General features: G+C 40.6%; 1 protein-coding gene across 4 annotated transcripts in view; it reads right to left on the reverse strand.

The window, feature by feature from the left end:
- The window catches only part of LOC140647861 (poly(rC)-binding protein 3-like), a 560741-nt gene that overhangs the window by 96304 nt on the left and 440053 nt on the right, over nucleotides 1–24384 (reverse strand). The window contains exon 1 of one of the 4 annotated variants that reach the window (XM_072852962.1): nucleotides 1642–1660. The exons of the other annotated variants lie outside the window; for them this stretch is intronic. The gene's annotated coding sequence lies outside the window, so the exon portion shown is untranslated. Of the gene's footprint in view, nucleotides 1–1641; nucleotides 1661–24384 lie in introns of those variants that run through there. 4 annotated transcript variants of the gene reach the window in all.

Here is a 24384-nt window from a genome sequence, read left to right on the forward strand (position 1 = left end):
CTCTGCAAAATATCTGCAGTTCCCCATTAAGCCCCTCTAGATCAGGAAAGGATTGTTGCTTCTGGTTAGCTGGAGAGCACATGGCAGTGACCACAAAATCACAAAGATCTAAGCAGCTAAGGACTGCATGCTCCTAGCATCTCCTCAGAGGTCCTGCCATCCCCAGTAACTCGCTGGTTCAATCTCATGACCCACGTCCTGCCCACCAAAACAAAACCTGCATTGACGCTAGTGCCTGGCTCTAGGCTCCAAACGTTCCTTTGCTGTCTTCTGCAGGCCTGGTAGCCTTGTGGCCTCCTACCAACCCCATCTTTGGACCAACTTGAATTTTTCTAAGTCTTCAAGCCTGGACAGCCACCTCCTCTCCCCGCATTACAAACCACAGAGAATGACCATTTGTCACCATCGGCTTGCACCCTCCAGACTTGGGATGAAAACATGTCCAAAGCTCAGGCTGTCCCACAGCTGGGCCCCCCTTCTGCCACTGCAACAACGCACATTCTGTTGGGAACCCTGGGGAGCAGATCAGCCTGGCTTGCCCATGGCAGGCAGCCAAGAGGAAAGGATAAGCCTGGCTGGACTTCTCCCTCCCCACACTGCCCAGAACCAGTTCCTAATCCCAATGCTTTCCTTCTCCCTGTCACCCTGCGGCAGTGCCAGCAGTGAAGTCTCCAGCCTCAAGTTAATCTGATTTAAACACAAGACCGTCATTTCCTTTCCTGAAGTCATCCTCCCTCTTCAACACACAATTTTCAATTCCTAGATTAACTTCTTCGACAACATCCTCATTCACTACACCAAACTGATTCATGCCTTGAACACTGCTCATCTCATGCCCGAAGGGAATGCTGCTCCTCTGGAAAAACTGCTGCAATGATGTCATTCATGACTGTAACACAATATGTATGTGTAATAAGGCCAAATTGAAGGCACATAAGAAACCGCACATCTGGCTTTTCCTAACTTCCAAGAGCTTTAAAGTTTGCCTTTAAATCTGCCCCTTTAAAGTTCTTTTAATGTTGTTTTTTGGTGCAATGCTACATACTCTTTGTTAAACACTGACAGTGGGGTTAGTGGCACAGCGGAAACAGATATAAAGAGAGTCTCTGTCTTGAGGAATATCCTTTCAAGCAAAAAAGATGTGTAAAGAAAAAAGCTTGAACCCCTTTGGCCTCACAGAACATCATGATCTTCATCTCCCACCACCAGCAAAGTGAAACCTACAGGCATCGCAGCCCTGCACCACTACTAGGGGACACAGGGGAATTCCTTCAGATGGAAATAAAGCTAAACACCACCTAAGTCTATATTGTTACCAGTCTACAGTGTAACAGCATTTACACCACAGATATGAAATCCCCAGTGTCCTGCCAACATTCATTCATTCATTCATAAAAACAGCCTTTTTTTTTTTTTTTTTTTAGGAAACAACTTGCACTTTGAGCCTCCTCAGTACGGAGGCTATGCCTTAACAACTACTTCATTAAGCTTCATTGTTCTAATCAATATCACATCCACTTTTGTTCTGCTTTACAATTAGCGTCACATAATGCACAAGTCATCACACACCGTGAGTTTTTTAAATGAGAATCATAGCTGTACTGCATGCAAGCGACCAAGACCAAGAAAAAGCAGCACTACCTTTCGTTCTGCCCTCTCCTTCCTTGCAAGCCAGAGTTCTCTCCCTGCTGTGCTCAGCCTGTTTCCATTTCTAAAAAGTGCACTTTTAATATGCTGAGAATTTTAGGCACTCCAACTATCTGTAGACACGTTTGAGCTTCTGAATATAAAGGGTCACTCTATGCTAAATTAAAAAGAACTGAATAATCATTTATTTTAAACAAAGACTCTTTTGTTCTCTGAAGTTGTTGCTATGCACATTGATGTGGGAATATAACTTGATCACAGGAAACAAAGATTTATAGTTTGCATTTTTTTGGCTTACAAACGCAGTCCTGTTCACAGCGGTCACAAAGACATCACTTGATTTTTCACCAGTATTAGTAATGAAACAACCTTTTCTTGCTAACGTCTAGTGCTGCACAATTAATACACTACTGTAATACAACAGACTTGTCTTTACGGGTTTGGGGGCTGGAAAGGCTGTTTTTTGCACAGTGTATCTTAGTGTTTCAGATACTGAATGATACCAGTGATGGGCAATGGGTGGTGGCTTACAGTCAGTCCAGCTGTGCCTCTCCATAGCCAGGTGCAAGCCAGATCCCAGACCTGCTCACGCTGCCCCCCGCGGCCTTTTGCTTTCCATGGGCAAGCCAAACTCTGGCTCGCAAGGAAGGAGAGGGCAGAACGAAAGGTAGTGCTGCTTTTTCTTGGTCTTGGTCGCTTGCATGCAGTACAGCTATGATTCTCATTTAAAAAACTCACGGTGTGTGATGACTTGTGCATTATGTGACGCTAATTGTAAAGCAGAACAAAAGTGGATGTGATATTGATTAGAACAATGAAGCTTAATGAAGTAGTTGTTAAGGCATAGCCTCCATACTGAGGAAGCTCAAAGTGCAAGTTGTTTGCTAAAAAAAAATAATAAAAGGTTCTCCCTAGCATAAGGTAAGGCTGCCTCAGAGAAACAGTCTCCTCGGGGCAGATTTGGGCCAGGGGTGACAAAGCTCCAGGAGGCAGAGAAGACCTACCCAGACCCTGGAAGACATCACAGTCTGCTGCTGCTGTGCTGTACAGTTGTGAGAGTGGACTGGTGGTCAAAGGAGCTCTCTGGCCTCAGACCAGGCCTGGGACAGCTCTGGACATTTCAACAGCATGGGGTGTTTTCATTTATGGTCATGTAGGTTTAAGTGCTCACTTGCACATGGGCCTTTAGCTAAGGAAAATTAACTTACAAAGCATATTTGATTTAAAAATAAATGAAGCAGAACCATGGATATGTGAAATTACTTTGGGAGCCGAGGCAAAAAACCCTTCAAACATTTATTGCTGTTGAGTGGGTCTTCAGTAAGAAACTCAAAGTCTGGGAAAAAACATTCTGTCATCTTTGACAGCAACAAACTGCACCATCACTAACCCTAGCATCAGAGAAAACCAGCTATTGCTGCCCTTCTCCAGTTACAGCTGAATTACTCTTGGCTTCACAAGCAGGGCAAGGATGGGAACTTGAGGCTGGAGAGGCAGGAAAACTTCTTTGAAAGTTTCCCAAAGAAAGAGCTGTACTAAGAGCCTGCTTTAAGACTGCCAGGGTGTGAAGGTATTGTCTTGTTGTCTGCTGGAGCATGAGCGTGTATGATGTGAGGCACCAAGTGGCTTAGAAACTCAGGAACTGCAAGCAACGCAAATAATTTCATAAAGCAGCACATAAGGAGGTAGTCTTTTTGCCACTGCACCATATCAATGACAATTTGGACAGAGCACTTTTCATCTGTCACTGATCTATAATTCGCTTGATTTTGTCATGCTGAGTTATCATACAGTCTTATGCTGAAAGTGACTTCATTCATCAGTTACCCTCATCTGACAAGGGGAAACTGTAATATTGCATTTTACATGAAAGAAGACAGGGTATCAGTTAAAAAATTGGAATGGACTGCCTGTCTTAAGGACTTTTCTAATAAGATGAGTTAGATGAGCTTTTCTAGCTTTGCTAATACTAATTTTCACTGAGCATATGTATTTAGTGATGCTCATATCAGATGTCAGAATGCACTTAATTTGTTCACAATAATTCTGCAAAACCATTAAACCACGCAGACCACAACGACCTTCATTGGTTCAGTGACAAAACAGCATCCATTCACTTTAACCTGAAGCACACTTCCAAGCGTGTCCTGGACACTGTGTTAGATGAGCATTCACACACGGGTTCACTTAGGCAGTGGGATTAGTGCAGGACAGGAAAGAACAGTCTGTTGCCTTAGCATGATGCTGTTAGGCTAGGGAGACTCTCTTTCCTTCTTATTTCCTCTGCAAAGAAAATCTAGCTGTCAAGAGTCAGTCTGAACTCAGACTAAAATGTTGATAAAGTGTCAACAGCATAAACCTCCCTTGTTCATTTCCGAGCTTTGCAACAACTAGAAATAATCTCAGAAAAATAGAAGTACCTACTTATAACATATGGAAGCTTGAATTAAAATCAACACGTCATAATTTTCTGCCCCCTACCCTAATGTACGGGGACTAGAATAATGTATACAGTCAAGTTCTCAGGATGTAAAAAACCCTCCAACAACAGGGCTCTTGCTTGCCTGTTTTTTTGGCTCTTCAGTTTGGTTCTGCTCTGTTAAGCTAGGATGAAATCACAGCAAACACTACACTAATGCTTCTGTTAATTAACAACCTGCTTCGCAACTGCACTTTTCATTCCCACAAAAAGTGCTGCATTTTCACAAAGTATCACTTGTAGTAAGGCATTCAAACATGCTAATCGCAGCTTTGCCTCCCAGGGAGATGTATGGTCTTACTCTGCATTAGTTAAAGGCTTCTGAGTTGATTTCTGTTTACTACTGTTATTATAACTATTTGAAAAAAATTAGAATTTGTTTTGTTTTCGCAAACTTGCACAAATGCAGCTCAAGATTAAAACGATACCCTGATATGCTTTACAAAGAGACACATAACCCAGCTAGGTTTACAACAGTGTCACAGAAATGCAGATAGGAGGGGGCTGGGAAGAAAAATTCTTCATACATCTCTCTTTTTTTTCCACATAGGCTACTCTGCATTAGCTATGATGGGAATGGGACAGAGAAGTGACTGCAGACTGTGCAAAGCAGATGTAATTGTAAATTGCAACATAGGCAAATTGTTCAGTGTAGCTTCCTATAAACATTGCATATTCTTTTTTTTTTTATGATCTTCACTTGTATTGTTATTGAGTATTTTAGGCTTAATTCCTCTGCTTTATTTTTATCTAGTTGCTGGGTAGTAATAACAAAGATTGAAAAGTTTAGTCACAAGACAGCAGGATCCAGCACTTGGTTATTGCAAATTCCTGTTTACTGCAAACACTGATGTATGCGAACAAAGAATCTGGGTCAAAAAAGCACAACAGAGGATGCTACCTGTCTTTGTACTGAATAGCAGGCAGCTGGGAAATTGGCAAGTTTTAGCAACAAAAACACTAGGAATTTGCTTCAATGAGGTGATTTATTTTTTTATAAGGGCATTTTAGATGTTCAGCCAAAGTAAAAGTTTGTTTCCTGTTGAATTAATGCTTCATTTTCCAATAGATCTAGGCATCTGTGGCTCCTATTTCTGTGTCCATGCAGCAGTGAAATTGGTCTTGCTAGGCACCTCTGCACTGATTGTATTTCTAAACAAATTAGCAGGGGACTGGACCTGTGGGTCTGGGAAGAAGCACTCTTCAGAATAGTTGTCCACTGCTAGATAGGGAAAGAGAGAGAAGAGATGCCTCGGAGAACACTTTATTAGGAAACTGCCTGGGAAGAGAAACCCCAGGGATCTTGCTCTATTTTGAAAGCAGCTGCTATACCGGTAACATATGATAATCTGCCTGGAAGATTCTAGGGTAATGTTATAACTAGAATAAAATTGATGATGCAATTTTTGACCATGTGTAAGTGGTGGGAGATTGTACAATATTAAGAAAAAGACAAAAACCAGGCTGCTGCATGAAGAGAATGTCTGGAGTGCATCAGGAGTAAGTTAACAGCATGGAGAAATGAACAAAATGGAGCCAGAGAGCCCCAGACCAATTTACATGAGTCATGATTTTCCAAAATAACATATCAACGTAGACAACATATCCAGTCGTCATCCAAACAATACGGCACTTTTGGAACCAGATCTTGAAAAGAGTAATTTGTCTCTTGAAACGCAGCATTAGGATGAGCCTTTTTTCAATGAAATTTGAAATTAATACCTTTTTAAAAAAATATACAATGGACAAACACATTTGATTATTGTTGAAGGTGTAGCCCTATTTGAAAATGTCATGCATCAAGAATTGAAGGCTCTTCAAAAGTCCACACACAGAGAGCACATTATGCATTGTTAGTCTTCTAGTCATATCTGTACACAAATTGGGTCAAACAAAGCCAGCAGAATTTTTTTTTAAATCCCTTTTCTGAAAATATATATGCAAATCACATATACAAAGCCTTTACTACCTCGATCTCACTAGATGTTGTTTTCAGTGGGACTAATAAAAGTCTAGAGTAAATTAATTTAGCTTATTGGTATTACTGTGTAGGGAAAGGCAAGGCAGATTAAGCTCCAATCTACAATGCTAAAAATAGTCAGAAACACTTAGAATCATAGAATAATTTCGTTTGGAAAAGTCCTTCAAGATCATCAAGTCCAACTGTTAACCTAGCACTGCCAAGTCCACCACTAAGACATATTCCTAAGCACCACATCTACATGTCTTCTAAATACCTCCAGGGATGGTGACTCTACCACTTCCCTGGGCAGCCTCTTCCAATGCTTAACAACCCTTTTGGGGAAGAAATTTTGCCTAATATCTAAGCTAAACCTCCCCTGGTGCAACTTGAGGCCCTTTCCTCTTGTCCTATCACTTGTTACATGGGAGAAGAGACTGACACCCACCTCGCTACAACCTCCTTTCAGGTAGTTGTAGAGAGCAATAAGGTCTCCCCTCAGCCTCCACTTCTCCAGTTCCCTCAGCTGCTCCTCATAAGACTTCTGCTCTAGACCCTTCACCAGCTTTGTTACCCTTCTCTGGACACACTCCAGCACCTCAGTGTCCTTCTTGTACTGAGGGGCCCAAAACTGAACACAGTATTCGAGTGCTGCCTCACCAGTGCCAAGTACAGGGGGACAATCACTTCCCTACTCCTGCTGGCCTGACTATTTCTGATACAAACCAGGATGCCATTGGCCTTCTTGGCCACCCGGGCACACTGCTGGCTCATATTCAGCCAGCAGTTGACCAACACTCCCAGGTCCTTTTCTGCCAGGCAGCTTTCCAGCCACTCTTCCCCAAGCCTGTAGCGTTGCATGGGGTTGTTGTGACCCAAGTGCAGGACCCAGCACTTCACCTTGTTGAACCTCATACAATTGGCCTCGGCCCATCAATTCAGGCCGTCCCGATCCCTCTGTAGAGCCTTCCTACCCTCAAGCAGATCAACACTCCTGCACAACTTGGTGTTGTCTGCAGACTTACTGAGGGTGCACTCGATCCCTTCATCCAGATCATTGATAAAGATATTAAACAGAACTGGCCCTGATACTGAGCCAATACTCCTACTTGTTGTAGGAGTTTTAAAAATAGGACCTTATTTTAAAAGAAAAGAAATCATTTTAAAAAGTTCCTCTAAATCCATACTTCCTTGCAAAAGTTAAGTCCTGAAAACAAGAATTAAAAGCCCAGGACTCCTCTTGTGGAAACCACCAGGAGCTCTGCCATGAGACTAAACAGCAGCCACATCAACGGTTGTGGTAATAGTAGGTAAATTAATTGTCTACAGCACACCTTTATTTTTAAAAAAACCCATAAGCATAAGATTAATTTGTTACAAGGTAGATGTTAGGTATTACAGAGTCAACTGGTGAAATGAAAAGTTAGGATATATCCATCACTGCCAATTAAGATGTATTAAAGTTACTATTGTCTCTTTGGTGTTCTTAGAAATTTAAAGGCATTTACCCTTAGGCTATTGTTATTCAGCTTCTGTATGTGAGCATTAGCTCGTGTCTTAATGATGCTTGATAATATATACACTTTAATGGGCTGTTTTCTTCATTTAAAGGTGAACTCCCAAGCAAAAAGACTACGTCTCTACTGTTGCTTTAGGATGTATTAAAGAACTGCAGTAGTTTTTATTTGTGTATTATTTATTTTTTATTTAATGCTCAAGACTGAGCCTTTTTGCTTGAACATTGTGTGCTAACATCTTTTGTCTTGTTTTCTCTTTCAGCCCCTTCTTCAGGGAGAGGCTTTGAGCAATGTAGCATCTTGTTTTGTTAAAGTTTTATCATTTGCTTCTTTTGAAATGCACAGGCTGCTTTACCTTTAGCTTTGAGAAGACTTTGAACTTGCACACTGTCTGGATCCAGGCGTTTCCTCCACCTCTAAAAAAGGGGCAGTTGGTTTTGGGAACTGGCAGAAAGCCTGGATGCCTGTCGGCTTCCACTCTCACACACCCCCAAGGAGGGGAAGTGTAAGCCCAGGCTGCTCAGTGAACAACCATGCTGTTGCACTTGAAGGCACGTGCACTGTCAATCTGAGAGGAAGAAGGAAGGCCTGCAGCCACCCTGCAAACTCAAGGCATGGCTGGTCCCTTTTCCACAAAGGAGTTGCACCGAGGAGAGTCAGCGCAGGTGGGGCATGCTGACAGCCCAGCATAAAGTGGGACCCTGACCTATTGTTGGGTTTGACACACTTCTGAAAGTCCCTAAAACTTCTTTGGATTACTTTGTTCATTTATTGTCCTCAAGAATCACACTGCTATTGCTTAACCTATAGTGACAGGCAGACTGTTCCCAATGCGTGATTAAATAGACAGAGGAGCAGAAAGTAAAGAACAAGAACCCATGTTTTGCCTTAGGAAACCAGGACCTGTTATCAGTACTAGCAGTGATAGAGACAGACGCTATTGAATGGTTAAAATGTTTGAGATGAATGACAGGGCCCAGTTTTCCAAGAAGACAGCCCACAAAAAGTGTCAGCTCCTTGATTGGGCACTTCTTTGTTCAGATAAAGAAAACCTTTGAACAAAGCTCTTCCCTGGTACGCTCCAAGAAGGCTTTATATTGCACTACATTTACACAGACTGCTAGCCCTGGCCAGACTGGGTGCAAGGTAAGAGTAAAGGCGTCCTTTGGCTCTCTGTAATGAAATGAGGAGCAATACTCACGCTGCAAAGAGCAGGCTTTGTCCTTTGTGGACATGGCAGAAGGGCTGTCCTAGGCATTAGCATTATAGGAGGCAGGTGAAAAAGACAGTTGTCAATCTCTCATGCCTGGCCTGTTGTATAAAATGCACTATGTTAGAACTAAATTGCACTGCTAATGAAATCATACTGTTAAACGAAGCCATTTAACATGGACAAGCATTAATCAAAATTAATTCATTTTTAAACACTGTCCATGTTAAAAATAAAAGATCATTGAACTCTTTCTTTGTTGAGAAAACACAATTAATACAAGACAGTACTCCCACTCCCATTATAGGCATCACCAAGCTGACATGGGGGAAGACAACTGATGCTGTGGAGAAAAAGACATTTTTCTCTAAATGCCACCTTGCTGTCCTCTCCCATCCCTGCCCACCAGCTTTGAAGAGGGCAAGATACAGCTCTCTGTTGATTCACCGGGCACAGTTTCAGCCATGTCAATGAATGAATCTGAAGGTAGAAACAAAAGAATCATAACATTTTGTTCTACACGCTGAACCTCAAAGGTCTTGATCTCAAAATGTCACTGGTCAGAGATGTCCAAATAAATATGCTTCAGCCAGAATTGTAACCTTTAATAAAAAGGTACAAGTACTTTGTAAGGATATATGTCTTCAGCACAAATACAATGTACACAAATAAAAACAAATCCAACATCACAGCTGGTCTTTAATGACACTTAATTTACATAACAAACCAGAATCGAGTGTTTATAGAACTGGCAAAGGATTGAGAAGATGTTTTTACCTTCAAACTGCTACTAAAAAAAGCCTCCATTTCCATAGATGCTTCCCAATGCATTACCTTTACAGTGGTGAGTGCTAGGAGATCTAATCAGAGACAGGCACTTACTGAAATACAAATCCACAGCCAGTTGCTCCTTCAGACAGCAAAATTCACCTCAGAGTAATTTCCCTTTTTGCAGAGGACCATCAAGCTTTAAGTCCCTCATGAACTTTCAAACTAGGGTTTAAATAGGACTTAGGAAAGGTATAGTTATTGCATTGACCACCTGCCTGAATGCTTAACTTAGATGTGAAGTAGATCATACAGCACACAAGCCAACAAGCCTTGTGATCACTGGTGTCGAAGGCTGACAATACATCTAATAAAAACCAGCACAGGCACCTCCATAATCATCATCCATTGCTAGGAGTCAATTATCTACCATCTATGCAAATGCACTGAAGTCCTCCTTGTGTTATTTGAACATAAAATTACACCAGGTCAGGTTGGTTTAAAAGGCTGGATTTCTTGTTGGCTGAAGTCCACATCTCTTTTCTTGCTGTACTTCAAAGCCAGCTGCAAAACTTCTGGTACAGTTGCAGTATTCTATTTATTTATTTATTAAAATTAAGCCTCATATTAACACTGGCAAATAATCCAAGTTAGCATTTGCAGAGCTTAAGACTCCTTGGGACGAGTCAGTTTTATTTAGCTTTGGCACCAGTGACTCTATCCAGCCTTTCTCTTCTCCAGCAAAAAGAAAGCCCCCAATATTTTCACCCCATCAACCCAAGCTCAAGCTTTTAAGAGCAACTGCTCTGCTACAGCCCTTGTTTTCAGACTCTTGAGGTTTGCAATCGATCTCGGTCAGACAGGAAGTCCAGGACCCCCAACACCCGACGTCCAGAACAGGGAGCACATAGTGAGCTGCTCTAGAAGCACTTTCAGCAGGCTGTCATCCAGCTTGCTTCTCATCTCTTCAGTTTCAGCATCCTCATTCTGATATAAACTCCACATTATTTCTCTGCTTTTCTCTTCTTACCCATTTAGATCATAAAACTGGCTTTTCCTTTCAACTGCTTATAAGCTGATCTGCTACATCACTGTCAGAAATTAATACCCCACATAGCAATTTGCCACAATTACATTACTAACAAGTTTTAATATTTCTATGATAAAAAAACACGAGAGAAGGAGCACTTTGTTAAGACAAAATTGACACTACTATTTACACGTGTGTCTGTGCAAAGGGAAATTTTCTGACACCCCATTTTATTCAGTGACCTGAAAAGAATCTCCCTTCCCAAGATATGCTTAAGAAAATGCATGCAATAATTTAATTAGCTATTGCAAATTTGACTAGTCCATGTAAGATTTTCTGTAGAAATCCTGCAGTTCAAGGGATTTCACTGGAAGGGCTTGATGAATTCTTTTAATGCTGCACAAGAATGTTTCCACCCCACATTATTAGGTGAAAAAGTGTCCCCTCCTGACAACATACTGTTGCAGCACTGTTTGTGCTTAGCATGGGAGGCATGGGTGGCACAAATATTTGGTGTAAATAACTGTATGTGGAGACAATGGTGTGGATTCAACCTGCCATCCTGAATTCTGACTGAACGTCTGTAAACCAGAACCTCTTACATGAACTTCCTATCAGCTCACACATTGTGTCTGCTACCAGGTAAGGCTGTATAATTTCTATTTAGCACAATAACAAACAAAAATAAAATTATCACTAAGCACAGAAGTTAAAAACATCTACCTGTTTAGATTACCCTGGAAATATCTTTATGCAAAGAATCATTCCACCAGGAATGGGGAATGATGCCCATAAAATAAAGAAACTACGTAGCTGAGTAGTGGTATTCTATCAATGAACATGGAGTTATGTGCCCAATCCACGTAACATGTTGAATAAAACACGGTATCAGAAAGGGGCAGGATGGCCAGCTGAAGAGAAACTGGTGCAATTTCCTACTCTGCCGCAGATCTGCTGGGTGATCTTGGGTCACCGCTGCTCAGTGTCCCCTCCTCTAAGCATGGCTAACAGTCCTGACACTTTTCTGTCCAAAAGACTGAGAAGTCTCTTGGGGAGACATACTAAGAGATGAGTTAAGGTATAGCTACAGATGTCTTGTTAAAGGACCAGAAAGAACTGAAATGCCCAGAAACCTCTAAGAGACTCTCCATGACATCAGACGATGTCTTGCTCTGCTGTATGGATAAGGCCATTTTGCTGTTAGTAGCTGAGAAGCAGTTGTGTCAATACCTTTGAAATTCAGTAATAAATTCTGGTTTGATCATCTTTCTCCATTCCTCCCAGAGAGGCAAAATTTCAAATCAAGGATAACACTTTGAGGTATCTTACATCCTTCCCTCTTGTCCCCCAAGAAAGTTTAGGCCTGAGTCTTAGATGGGTGGATATTGGTTCAGCCTTTGGTACATTTGTATTGAAAAACAAAGCAAAACTTACATTTATAGTTAGGAAAGTTATTTCAGGAAGCTGTGAGAGTAAAACAATAAGACGTCATCGGGGAGCTCATTTTCGAGAAAGCACAGCAGGATGCACAGCCACAGAAAAACAATATTCAAAAAATCTGACCTAGATAACACTATTTCCTAGTGACTAGAATTCATTAAAAACAACAGATTAAAAATGTACTGCACAGGATTCTTTAAAGCCTGAGTGTCACATTCAGCTTAAATAACCCAATGCAATTTAGCTAAAAATAAAAGCAACTTTTATTTTTTCCCTTACCAAAAAATAACAACAAAGAAAGCTGAGTGTTCTGCTATTAAGAAGAGGCTAATAATAAGTCAGTATGAAACAGAGCTCTGACTTGGTACGATTTTATATGAGTGAATGCTTTCTTTGGCTATAAGTAAAGCTGATAAGCTTAAAAACCTGAGTGTTGCGTTCAAAGGGATTCCAAATGCAAAAGCAAAACTCAGCAGAAAGTCTCAAAGTTTCCATACTATAAAACTAAAGCATTTTCACATAATTTTAGTGGAAAATCATGATGATTAAATTATGCTGTCTCATGGTAGCAGTGTGTTAGCACATGTTAGGAAATCTTCTTCAAGTCTTTGCTACTTCCCTGCTTCTCCCCGAGTGCTACAGTGAAAATCCTTCTTACAAAAGGAGGCTCAGTTGTGTCCCTCACAGAGAGGAAGAAGGGAGAATCAAACCCTTTCCTCCTTGAGAAAGCTTTTGTGTTGAATACAGCCCCAGGTTACCTCTCCATTTCAAGAAGCTACTCTCGTGCTTCTATACTCAAAGTTAAGCATGTGCTTAAGCACTATACTAATGCCAAAGTGCCTTTCTACATCAAGCCTAAATTCACCTTACAAGTAGATATGGTTTACTTTAAAAACTTTACTGTCGTGTAAGCATGAATAAAGGGATGAGATTCATGGACTTGTCCATCTTTTCCTGTAAAAATAGTATGATGCATCACAAAATATTTTCTAGTGTAAATTCAAAACTTTAGATTCCTGCAGAAGGTCCTCTGGACAGCTCCATGTCTGAAAAGGACACCCTCCCCACCCAACAAAAAACAATCTAATCTCTAGTTTAAAATTTGCTAAAAGAGAAGAATCACAGAACTGCAACCAATATAAACACACCTTTATGCTTACCACGTTCAATGAGTTTGACAGTTTCTTAAAAATGACCTCAGAAGCAGCTTTGAATTGTACAACTGCTTTATACCTAATGGCTGCATGGTTAGCCATTTGTCACTTGATAATATTTATTTTTCCCCCAGAACAGTTACAGGAGCCAAACTAAGATCTTATCTTTTAGAAAACACTAAAATAATGTAGGTAGATGAGTGTGCTCCATTCTAGTCATTATTCATTTACTACTTGTGTTTGATATTCACTTCCTATCCATCAAGTCTTTTCCAAGAAAAATCATTAAAAAAGGTCAATTAGAAGTTGACTACAGTTATTAGCTAATATAGGGCCCATTCATCCCCGGAAGACAGCAAACTACTGGTCAACCATTTTGCAGGAAAGTAAAGGTTTATTGCGACTTCTGCAACCTGGACAGTAAGCACTCCGCAAAACAATCCCTACTGGATTTAACAGCAGTGACTGAAGAGGTTGCTGGTCCTGCCATCCTCTTCCCACACCACCCCATTGCTACAGTTAAATCTGATGAGTTAGTGTCTCAAAGTCCTCAGCCGCCTCAGCTCACACGCTGTCTCACCACCAAAAAAACCTGAAGGTGGATTACACTGCCCTCCGGCTGGGAGCTGCAGTGGCTGCGGAGCAGGCACACTACTTTTTGCTATTTTTACCTCAAGGAAAAGGAATTCCAGGATAGGCAAGGCAAAGTAATTGGCAATAACTTTTTAAGCTGCCTTGGCCTAAATCAACGGAGCTCTTCAGTCACAGCCCATGGAGCAAAACCCAGCCCTGCTCCCCATCCGCTCCATATAAGTAACCCACAAAAGGATTTGCTAAAGTATATTGCAGTTGGCTTTCTTTTGTTGCCCCGGTCACTGGAATTTTCATCTCTGGAATGAAACTTGTTATAACTCATTTAAAGAAGTAGATGAAATGTCTTCTTAGACAGGCAGTTCTGCCTAATAAGGCAGCTACCTGAGTGGCTTTGGATCTTAGGCAAATTTGCAGACTTATCAGAATGACATCTGAGCAAAACAGCCTCGTGTATTTTAACTGATTGTAGTCTTGCATTTTAGACTTACTATTTTTAGGCCTCGCAGGCTAACATCTCCTTGCAGGGCCAGTAATCAGAAGTTAAACTTGGTATCTTAGAGTCAGTGCTTTTCCAAAAATCCCACCTGGGATTTTTGCAGATAGTCTCAGAAGTCCTAACACAACTGGTGCCTGTCCAAGTGTCTCTAGTGACAGTGACTGCTTAGTAGTCATCTGCAAGACCTCCTTAGTATTTTCTTTCTTACTCTCAAGAACACCACATTACTTCACTGTATTCAGACTTTAAGCCTATCGATAATGTAGAACTGCTACAAGGTCCTCCTGCTGCTTCGAAGATCTCTGGCAGCAACCTTTTGCTGAATGTTGATTTACTCCATTTGGTATCTAGTGTTTCTGCATCAGTTTCCATCATCTCAAAGTTCAAAACATGGTTACAGGCTGAATGGCTAACACAGGCTGTGCTGCTGTCCTACTGTCAGAGTGCACTCTGCCTTCATCCCTCTGCCCAAGAACTGAAAGGTAAGGTTGCTCCCAGTTTTTGCCTGATCCCTTCCTACCTGAGAAGCTTTGAAAAAAACCCTGTTCCAAACTATTTTGCTATTTTACTGTTCAATCAGAATCATGATGCTTTTTTCCTGTACCTGGATGGATGTTTCTCCTTTGGAGGACACCATTTCCATTGAATAACACATAGACAAATAATCCTTCCTCCCTGCCTGGTGTTCCAAATGACTGATTTGGGACTCTACATTAACCTTGGCAGCTAAAATTGTCTAAACTGCTTAATAAGGGAGTTTCTTCTTGCATGCATGAATCTGAGGTTTCCACTTCAGCCCCTCAAACTCCAGAAAAGGGACTAGCTTGCTGTTCCTTTTTATTTATTTACTTAATTTTACTTGAGCCCCTTCTTGTGAGGGACATTTCAGTATGAGCTTGGATCTTGAGAATTAAATTCTAGGAGAAGTTAGCAAGGACAGTAGGAGACGGACAACCACAATGTGCCACGACAATCAAAATAAATGGACTTATATTAGGTAGGGAGAGTGACACTTAAGCTCTGAAACAGGAGCTCATTCTGTGGGGATGTGTATCTGATCTCTATTACACCAGGGGCAAATCAGAAGCAACTTCAGTACATTGACTGGATTTACATCAGTGATAGAGGAGGAGGAGATAACTGGTTTTATAGAATGTACTTCAAAAAGTAGAAGCAACCTGTAGGTCTCTCATCCCGCCTGCCCCCCAGCCCCAAGTCTATACAGACTCACAGGATGTAATTCAGGAAAAAAAAAAAAAAAAGGAAACTAAGACTCTCACCCACACCTTTTGTTTTTTCCAATATATTGTTCTGGTCCTAACAGATACTCCATTTTCACAGTAAGGTCAGCAAACACTTACCCAAACATCTGCTGTATTTCCTTGAATTCTCTTTTATTTTCTCCATAGGGAAATACTAGAAAGCCTGTCCTTACGGAAGGCTGCCCAAAATCTGTACTTAGGCTGTGACTAAGCATTGCTTTGGATCGCTCAAGTCCCACATTCAGTAAAACAGTTAAATTTATGCTTAGGTTTATTTCTACTGAGCTAAAGGCTTACCTATATGCATAAGTCTCACTGAAATCAAAAGGATTTAAAACATATACTTACATTTACACAAGGGAGATGGATTTAAGCATAACGTTCAACTGCTCTATGGAGATGGGACTTAAGCAAGTCAAGGCAAGTAACACATTAAATTTACAAGTACTACTCTGTGCTCCTGTGATATCACAATAATTAAGATGTGACTGCAGAAGTTGCAAATCACACTCTGTACCCCTAACCTACTTCACAAAGAATACACTTATAAATTAATGTAATTAAGATATTTTAGACATATCATTTGTTGTACCACACTCTTGCCCCTCTCTTTTGGGATTAGGAGATTCCCAATTTCCACATGAAGACTTGCTCCCATCATTGGGAGATAACATATTTTCAAATTCAGATAAGGTAAAATTAATGTGCCAAAATGCAGGTAAGTAGCCTGAGGATGAGCCCCCTCAGACTAATGTCATAAATTACCCTTATTTCAGTCCCTACTCCAGAGACATTGGAAGAAGTTGTGGCTTAAGCTATTGTCCGAAATACAATTTTATTGACTGCAAAATCCAGTCAGATGTACAAGTACAAATCCAAATTATCCAAAGTGATTGATAGCTATACTGTTCTCCAAAGTCTTAATATGTCTCAGAAAAGTTGATGTATGTGGAATTTACAATCAGAAAGAACTTATTTAAAAAATGAAAATCTAATTGCAGATGGATACAAGTAAATAACTTTTAAATTATTTTAGAAAAGCTCTTTTGCGTTTACCGAAACAATGAATTTTAAGTCCAACATCTCAGGCTTGAAAGCCCAGAAGTAGCTGTTTAGCAAGGCAGAGTAGCAAGTGGACTTCCAGTAAGCAATTGACACATATATAACATAATTCTGTGATGATTGTCACGTGATGATCTCCACATATATGTATATACGTACATAAATTTTTAACTGTATAGTGTATGTACTTTATAAGGGCATTAAAAATACATACACGGATTATGTGTAACAATAGTAAAATTGCACCAGCGTGTATATTAAATTAATGGAATTTCCAATTATACAAATATTAGTACTTCTTCCAAAAAAGTAGCAAAAAGGAATTATGTCTTCCTTTTAATCTTATAATTGAAATTAAAAAGATACTGAAATTTACATTAATCAAAATACAAGAAAACTCCAGTTTCACTGGAGATTTTATAAAAATATTGTTCTCTGCTTTGCTTGTGGTTGTGCTCCTCAGACTTATTACTGCAATTCTCTTGCAGTTCGGTTAAATGTCAATGCTCCAATTACTTTAATAGTCAAACTGTGCGCTATTTTCACCACACAGTCATTCAGGCTTGTCATGTTTGACAAATCCAGTAATTGAGATGAACTCTTGGAGAATACTGACATGTAGCCAGTCATTTCCTACTGCAGAACATTGACCTCTGCAGTGTAAACCATAGAGGATTTATTCAGCGGCTTGAAAAAACAAACAGGCTTGTTAAGTTTAAGATCATCATTTCACACATCTCCACTTATTTCCTTGTTTATTCACTTTATGTTCCATTGAGGTGGGAATTAAAACATTAGGAGCACTTTGAATAAGCATGGAAAAAGGACTAGAGCAAATATTCTGAAAAACGATTGTAAATTAAAAATAGCCTAACAGATTACTAGAGGCTGAGTGTACTGTCAAAGAGTTTCAAATCCCCCCTCAATCCTTCCCTGCCCCCAGGCAGCTGCACCCCACCCCAGCTTCAGCTCATTAACAGAAGAAGGTATCATACAAATTATTTTGTATAATTTGTATAGTATTTATCGAACAGTGCTTGTTTCAGTCAGTCATTACAGTATGTTAACCCTTGCTAAGGCCTTTTTATTTTTACCATTCTTCCACCATGATGTCCTGTAGATATGTAGGCAATGCACTGAAACCTCAGGACTATCCCCATTTACCTTGGATTCACTGAGCCAAGCACAAGCGCTGCAAAACCTACAAAGTGTGTACTTGCTGGCTGGCAGGTCCTTGGGTGATGCCTTTGGGACAACCATCAGTATTTGACAGGTCTGGACAGCTACAAGCCCATCACATTTGTATTGAAAAACAAACAAATATTTTGCAATGTCAGCTTGCTACAAAGAGAAAATGCAACAAAGGTTTGGGATGAGGATGCAACCTAATTCAAATGCAATTCTGAAGCTCCCCGGTGATTTACATCAACTGGAGACCTGATGCTACTTTTGTTACAGTTATGAAAGTTAATATGGACCTTTCTACCAGAATTTAGCCCTTCTTTGGATGAAGTTCTGACATTTCATATAAAGAATAATGGGGGGGGAAGAGAGAGAGTTGTGATCAAAAGCAAATGGTGGATAAAAATATAAAGAAGAAATAATCCACACAGACAATACCAGCTTCCAAGAAGTGACCTTTGCAGTTGCCAAAATTAAACATCCCTTTGAATGCTTCTGACTGCCTTTATCAGAGACTATGGCTGGTCTAGGACACATGCTACCAAACTGGGCTATAAGAGACCTTGCTTCCTGTCCTCTCTCCCAAAGACTTTTTGCTTGATCTTGGGCAAGTGAATTCATTTATCTGTTTTACAAGCTGATTGATTGCTCCTCTCTGGAGTCTTTTAAAGAAATGTGTTAACTATTACAGGTCACTTAGATTCTGCAGGGGATAAAGACCTCTTAAGTACCAAAGACAGCCTGTCCATAGAATTTTTTTAATACACACTAATTCACAACCAAATGCATGGCAACCACCAAGGCTGAAAGGGCAACAGGAATCATCTGAGAAGGCAGAACTAAGAGCAAAAGGCTTTTGTAGGAAATGAAGAACTAGAAATTACTTGTGCAAAATTCTGTTTCCAGGAAAAAGAAACAGTTCAAATACCCAATAGAGGGGGAAAGTGAATAACTAAACAGCTGCACTCTGATTAAATTACTATACGTTTATTTTCGTACTGTTTCCTTCCAGTATTACTTTTTCAGTTAGGCAGGCATTTCCCACCTGAGAGACAGAGACCAGAAACCTATGAGGCTACTTAGAGCATCTGGTAGTGTGCAAAGCCCAAGAGCTGGTGGGTGAGAACACCACCTTCTTTCACTGCTGAGGTCACTTAACCCTTATCAAGGAGGAAGGCAGTAACTGTCCCTTCAGCTGGAGGCTCCAGATTCCAGCCTTTTCCACAGGAATGCACAAGAAATTGTGCATTCCTGTGGTTAATTACTCATACATCACACATTCAAACAGAAATTGGCCTGTGTTACAGCACACAGCTAACTGAAGCAATTCACTGCATTTGCCTTGAGGAGTCCGACTCAAAGAGGAATAGAGGACTGACTCCAAATCACAGTCCTTTTCACAGTCTCTACAATCCTTAGTATCTCCATTGGTCACATGAACTATGTGACCATCCTTACCAAGTAGTGCATTTGCAGAGATCATGAATTAACTTTCTGCCTATTCACATGACACAAACCTAGTTGAGTCTTGTGATGAGGAATAACCAGTAGCAAGAAGGTCATAGGAGACACTAGGTGCTCTCCCAGGGCACTGCAAGCTGAATAGCAATGTTCCCTGAAGGCAGCTCCGTCTCTTACCTCATCTGCATGCTACTGCAGCTGCTGAAGGAGTTTCTGTAAGTGTCAAAGCTACAGTCTTAATCCACAGAGCTTCTGTAGGCACCATTGCAACACAGAGAGGACAACTCCTTGGGTTTAGCTATGAACACCCATGGCTAACACACATTAGGAGGGAGGAGGGTTGCTACCTCTCCAAGGCAGAGCCACAAAGCCTGAAGAACTGCACACGTGCAACACAGTGGTCAGTGCTCTGCCCTCCTCTCCACTGTACAGCAGCCCCCTGCTATAAGAGTCCCCGTCAGTCTTCCTGACTGAGGGAAAGCAGGTTGTGTCCCATCTGTCACTGTGTGCTGGATCGATTATTTTTCTTCCTCCTTCCCCACCCACCTGCTGGTAGATCACAGAATTGTATAGGTTGGAAAAGACCTTTAAGATCATCAAGTCCAACCGTAAACCTAACACTACCAAGACCACCACTATACCATGTCCCTAAGCACCACATCCAAACATCTTTTAAATACCTCCAGGGATGGCGACTCCACCACTTCCCTGGGCAGCCTGTTCCAATGCTTGATAACCCTTTCAGTGAAGTCAAATTTCCTAATATCCAGTCTAAACCTCCCCTGGCACAACTTGAGGCCTTTTCCTCTCGTTCTATCACTTGTTACCTGGGAGAAGAGACCGACCCCCACCTCGCAACAACCTCCTTTCAGGTAGTTGTAGAGAGCAATAAGGTCTCCCCTCAGCCTCCTTTTCTCCAGGCTAAACAGCCCCAGTTCCCTCAGCCGCTCCTCATCAGAGTTGTGCTCTAGACCCTTCACCAGCTTCGTTGCCCTTCTCTGGACACGCTCCAGCACCTCAATGTCTCTCTTGTAGCAAGGGGTCCCAAAACTGAACACGGTCTTCGAGGTGCGGCCTCACCAGTGCCGAGTACAAGGGGACTATCACTTCCCTCATCCTGCTAGCCACACTATTTCTGATACAAGCCAGGATGCCATTGGCTTTCTTGGCCACCAACCGAGGTTGCTGCGGTTGATGATCATATCACATCAGTAGTCCAGATGACTTCACACCACATGCACCTGAGCAGGAGATGAACCTTTTCCATCCAGAGACACCAGCCTTGCTACTGACCCTCTATGGCTTCACCACCTCCCGTAACAGCGGGGCTCTGGCAGAAAGCGTTCGCCTTTCCGTTAATGAGGAGCAAAGCAACATGCTAATTGAGCATACCTAGTGCTTTGAGGTCTGCATTGGGCTGCCTACTGCACAGCAGGTAGAATTTGAGGTGTTGGTTATCATGTGTGAAGCTGTAAACAGGCATCAGACAACTGCTCAGCCCAGCTCTGGGTAGTGGGGGGAAAAAGCATTTTCCTGTCACAAGACACAGTAAATCCAAACCTGTGAACCCCTAAAACATCTCCCTCCCTTCCCCAGTAAATCCAAGCCTGGTCTGATGTATCCAAGCGACTGTCCTTCTCCCTGCACTTTCTTGCCATAGCTGCAGAGTGGATTCTCACTGTTGTACAAAAAACCAGAATTGCAACTCCAACATTCTTCATGAGGGCAACAAACTGTAGACCACAGCAGGGAGCAAGTTTTTCAAACAAACTGGAACATGATGACCTTCAGGGTATGATTAAGGAAAGCTGATCCTTATGGCAGCGGGTCTGCACTAGATGACCTTTTGAGGGGCCTTCCAGCACTCTTTCCTATAACTCTGCTTGCAAAGCCCCGTTTATTAGACAGCATTTGTGGCAAAGGCAGAGCTTGCTTTCCTAGGTGGTACATGCAATATATTGGCTTGCTAACTTAATCTGTTACCTATGTAAGGTTATCTATGTTATCTGGTCACTAACACACAATTCAGATTAGTTGCCAACAGTATTTAAATTTTTATTCACAGGGTTAGCATTGATAAATCACATTAAAAAAATTACACTATTATTAGCTGGTAGCTAATAGCTGAGGAAGTGTCTGAGAAACTGCTTTCCAACGTTTCCCTTTTGCTGCCATGCAAAGCAACCTACTGTACAAGGGATGGTTGCTAATGATTATATGAGAAATAAACATGCTATGGAAAACTCCAGATTTACATGATTTGTTTTCTGCATAAAAATCCAGGGAAAAATGTGTTCACAATATATCTGCTCCTGATATTTGGAGGGGGAGGGGGAGGTGTCTCATGAAATTAATCTTTTCTTTTAATAATCAGTCATCAGTATTTCTCAGGGAACATTTTCAGGCCCCAGAGGCCATCAAAGCCACTGACTGTTTCAAAATCAGCCATATCTCTTTTGACAGTCTGAAAACAGATTATCACATCCTGTTTTTTTTTTTTTTTCAGGCCACATCCTTCTCTGCAAAGTCCCAGCCAGCCAGATGTTTGAACATCTAGTCTGAAAAAGACTTTGCTCTTGCAGAAAGAGGCAACTAGGAGGGAGGAGCAAAAGGGCAGGGAGAAAACATCATACTTAAGTGTTCAACCACAGTGTATTTAAACAGTAATTTGCTCTCGGTTACAAAATTAACAAAAAATCCTTTCCTTGAAAATACATTTGTGTTTTTCGCAGAGTGTTATTTCAGGCTACTTCATGGATTTTTTGACTCACAGAGAGTTCACTTTATGCTGCCTTATAAAAAAAAAAAATAAATCAGAGTCCAAATTATCTTCTAGATGTTAAAATGGCATTGTCTTGTGAGAGAATTCATGACCACCACAACAATCTCCATTCATGGTCTCCAAGCTCCTGAATTACTTAAACCTGTCTGTAAAGCACCCTAACATATTCTAAGTGGAATGGTTACATCTATGAAGAATGTCATAAATTGGTGTTAATAATACCTAATAAAGGACTTATTAACACATCTGGAATGGAGGAGCCAAAGGGCCTGATGTCCCATAAGCAATCACATATTCTTTTGAAATCATGGTAACCATTTCAATCTCGGAAACAATTAGTTTTGGTTATGTACTGAATACATTGCTCATGCTAATATGAGTGATCTTTAACATTCCTTACATTTACATTGCCAACAACTGTGCTAGGTTCTTTACAGAACAAAAGTTGTAATCCTTGCCTTGGCAGGCTTACAGTTTTCAGGGACGAGAAGAGTGAGAGTGGAAAGACAGCAGGAAAGAAACGGGTTAGTCTGTGTCTCCCAAGCTATAGGTTACTAAACATCATGCATACATTACTAAACACATTTGTGTGCAATGCAATTACTTGAGTGCATTTTCTTGAGGTGCCACTCATAGCCTCACACGTAGGAAGGTCCGTTCACATCAGTGCTGCAACCCACGAGTTACAGGAAAACGGGAAGATCCTTTAGGGATGGTCCAAACAGGATACGAAGGGCTCCGTGAGTAATTATCTCCTCCCATAACCATGGAAAACAGATAAAACACACTCATTTAGCCATAATGCTGCTTTCATAAACTTACTGAAGTAGAAGAGACCAAAAAAAAAAAAAGATAATAAAAGAACAGAAACTAGTCAGGGCTTTTCTTGATGCTAAACAAGACCTCCTTTTAATCACGTTTACTTTACATGGCTCTGGGGGCTATGATGCTTTTGGCAAAATCTTATTTGAGTTGCTAAAGCATAATCTCACTGCCTAGACTGAGCTTTTAATTTATTCTGAGAATTTAAACCATTTTGGCCATTCTAAGACAATACATTCCATGGCACCTGTATTTTCTGTCATAAATTCTGTGCATATTATACAGAATTTTTAACATATAAACATACATAGGTAGATGTAATACACAGTCTACTTTTTTGTATGTATACTTGCATATAACATATAGTATGCAATATATTTTATGTATATATATTCTGATATGTAGTATACTGTACTATACCCTTTTCCCTTAACACATTGCAAAACTCATTGTACTGCCTAAACAACAAGTAACAATAGAGAATGTTTATTACGCATCTCGGGCTTGATACATAACTATGTTTTTCCCCTTTTACACCTATTTAATTAAATTGAGAGTCCCACACAATTCTAAAACTGGAAAACCCAAACAATGAACTGTACCAATAGCTGTACTGTAGCATGACTCCCTAACATCTAACCCTAATATCTTAAAAGCACTTTACAGACTTGATCTGCATATTTATCTGTTTCCCTTTCAATCTGGAAAAGTGGAGTAGCTGTTGAAAATTTTCTGTTAATTGCCCTCAAACATCTGTTGAAGAACTCTGAGAAAATATGAAATCAAAATCACCTTTAATAGATGGTTTTTCTTTGTGCCCCTTTCATATACACATTCATAAGCGTATACTAATATATCAACCCCTAAAAACCAAAAGACAACTTTAAATTACTTTGAGTGGAAACTGAATTTATTCCTAAAGGCACAAACCTGCAGATGCCCAACTCTACTGCCTACACTGAAAACGAATGCCTACAGAATGAAGATGCCTACACTGCTCAGCAATAGTGAAAACATCCCTGTGTTATCAACACTGTTTTCAGCACAAATCCAAAACATACCCCCATACTAGCTACTATAAAGAAAATTAACTCTACCCCAGCCAAAACCAGCACAGAAGCTAACATAAAGGTTTCCAAATGAGAAGGAAAAAAGAAAAAACTCTTCACACAATAAAAATAAATAGTAAGATGCAAGAACACACACACACAGAGGAAGCCTGTCTTGGTACTACAGTAAGGAACCATTTGAATTTATGTTTCTGGTTGGTTTTCATCCCACCAGAACCCTATCAACAAAATGATAACCATGTATTACAGACTGCCTACTTACTGTTAACACACACTTAATCCTGCCAACGCCAGTTCTAGAGAAAACATTATCAGTGTGCAACCATAAATGAACAAAATTACCATCTGCACACTGAAGAACAGAATTGCAAACATAATTATATCTCTTACATGTTGTAAGTACACAGTTGTTTTAAATTTGGACTTATAACCTGTTTTTCAAATAAGG

Source organism: Ciconia boyciana, chromosome 2, assembly GCF_034638445.1.
Source record: "Ciconia boyciana chromosome 2, ASM3463844v1, whole genome shotgun sequence".
In the NCBI taxonomy this organism is placed as follows: domain Eukaryota; kingdom Metazoa; phylum Chordata; class Aves; order Ciconiiformes; family Ciconiidae; genus Ciconia; species Ciconia boyciana.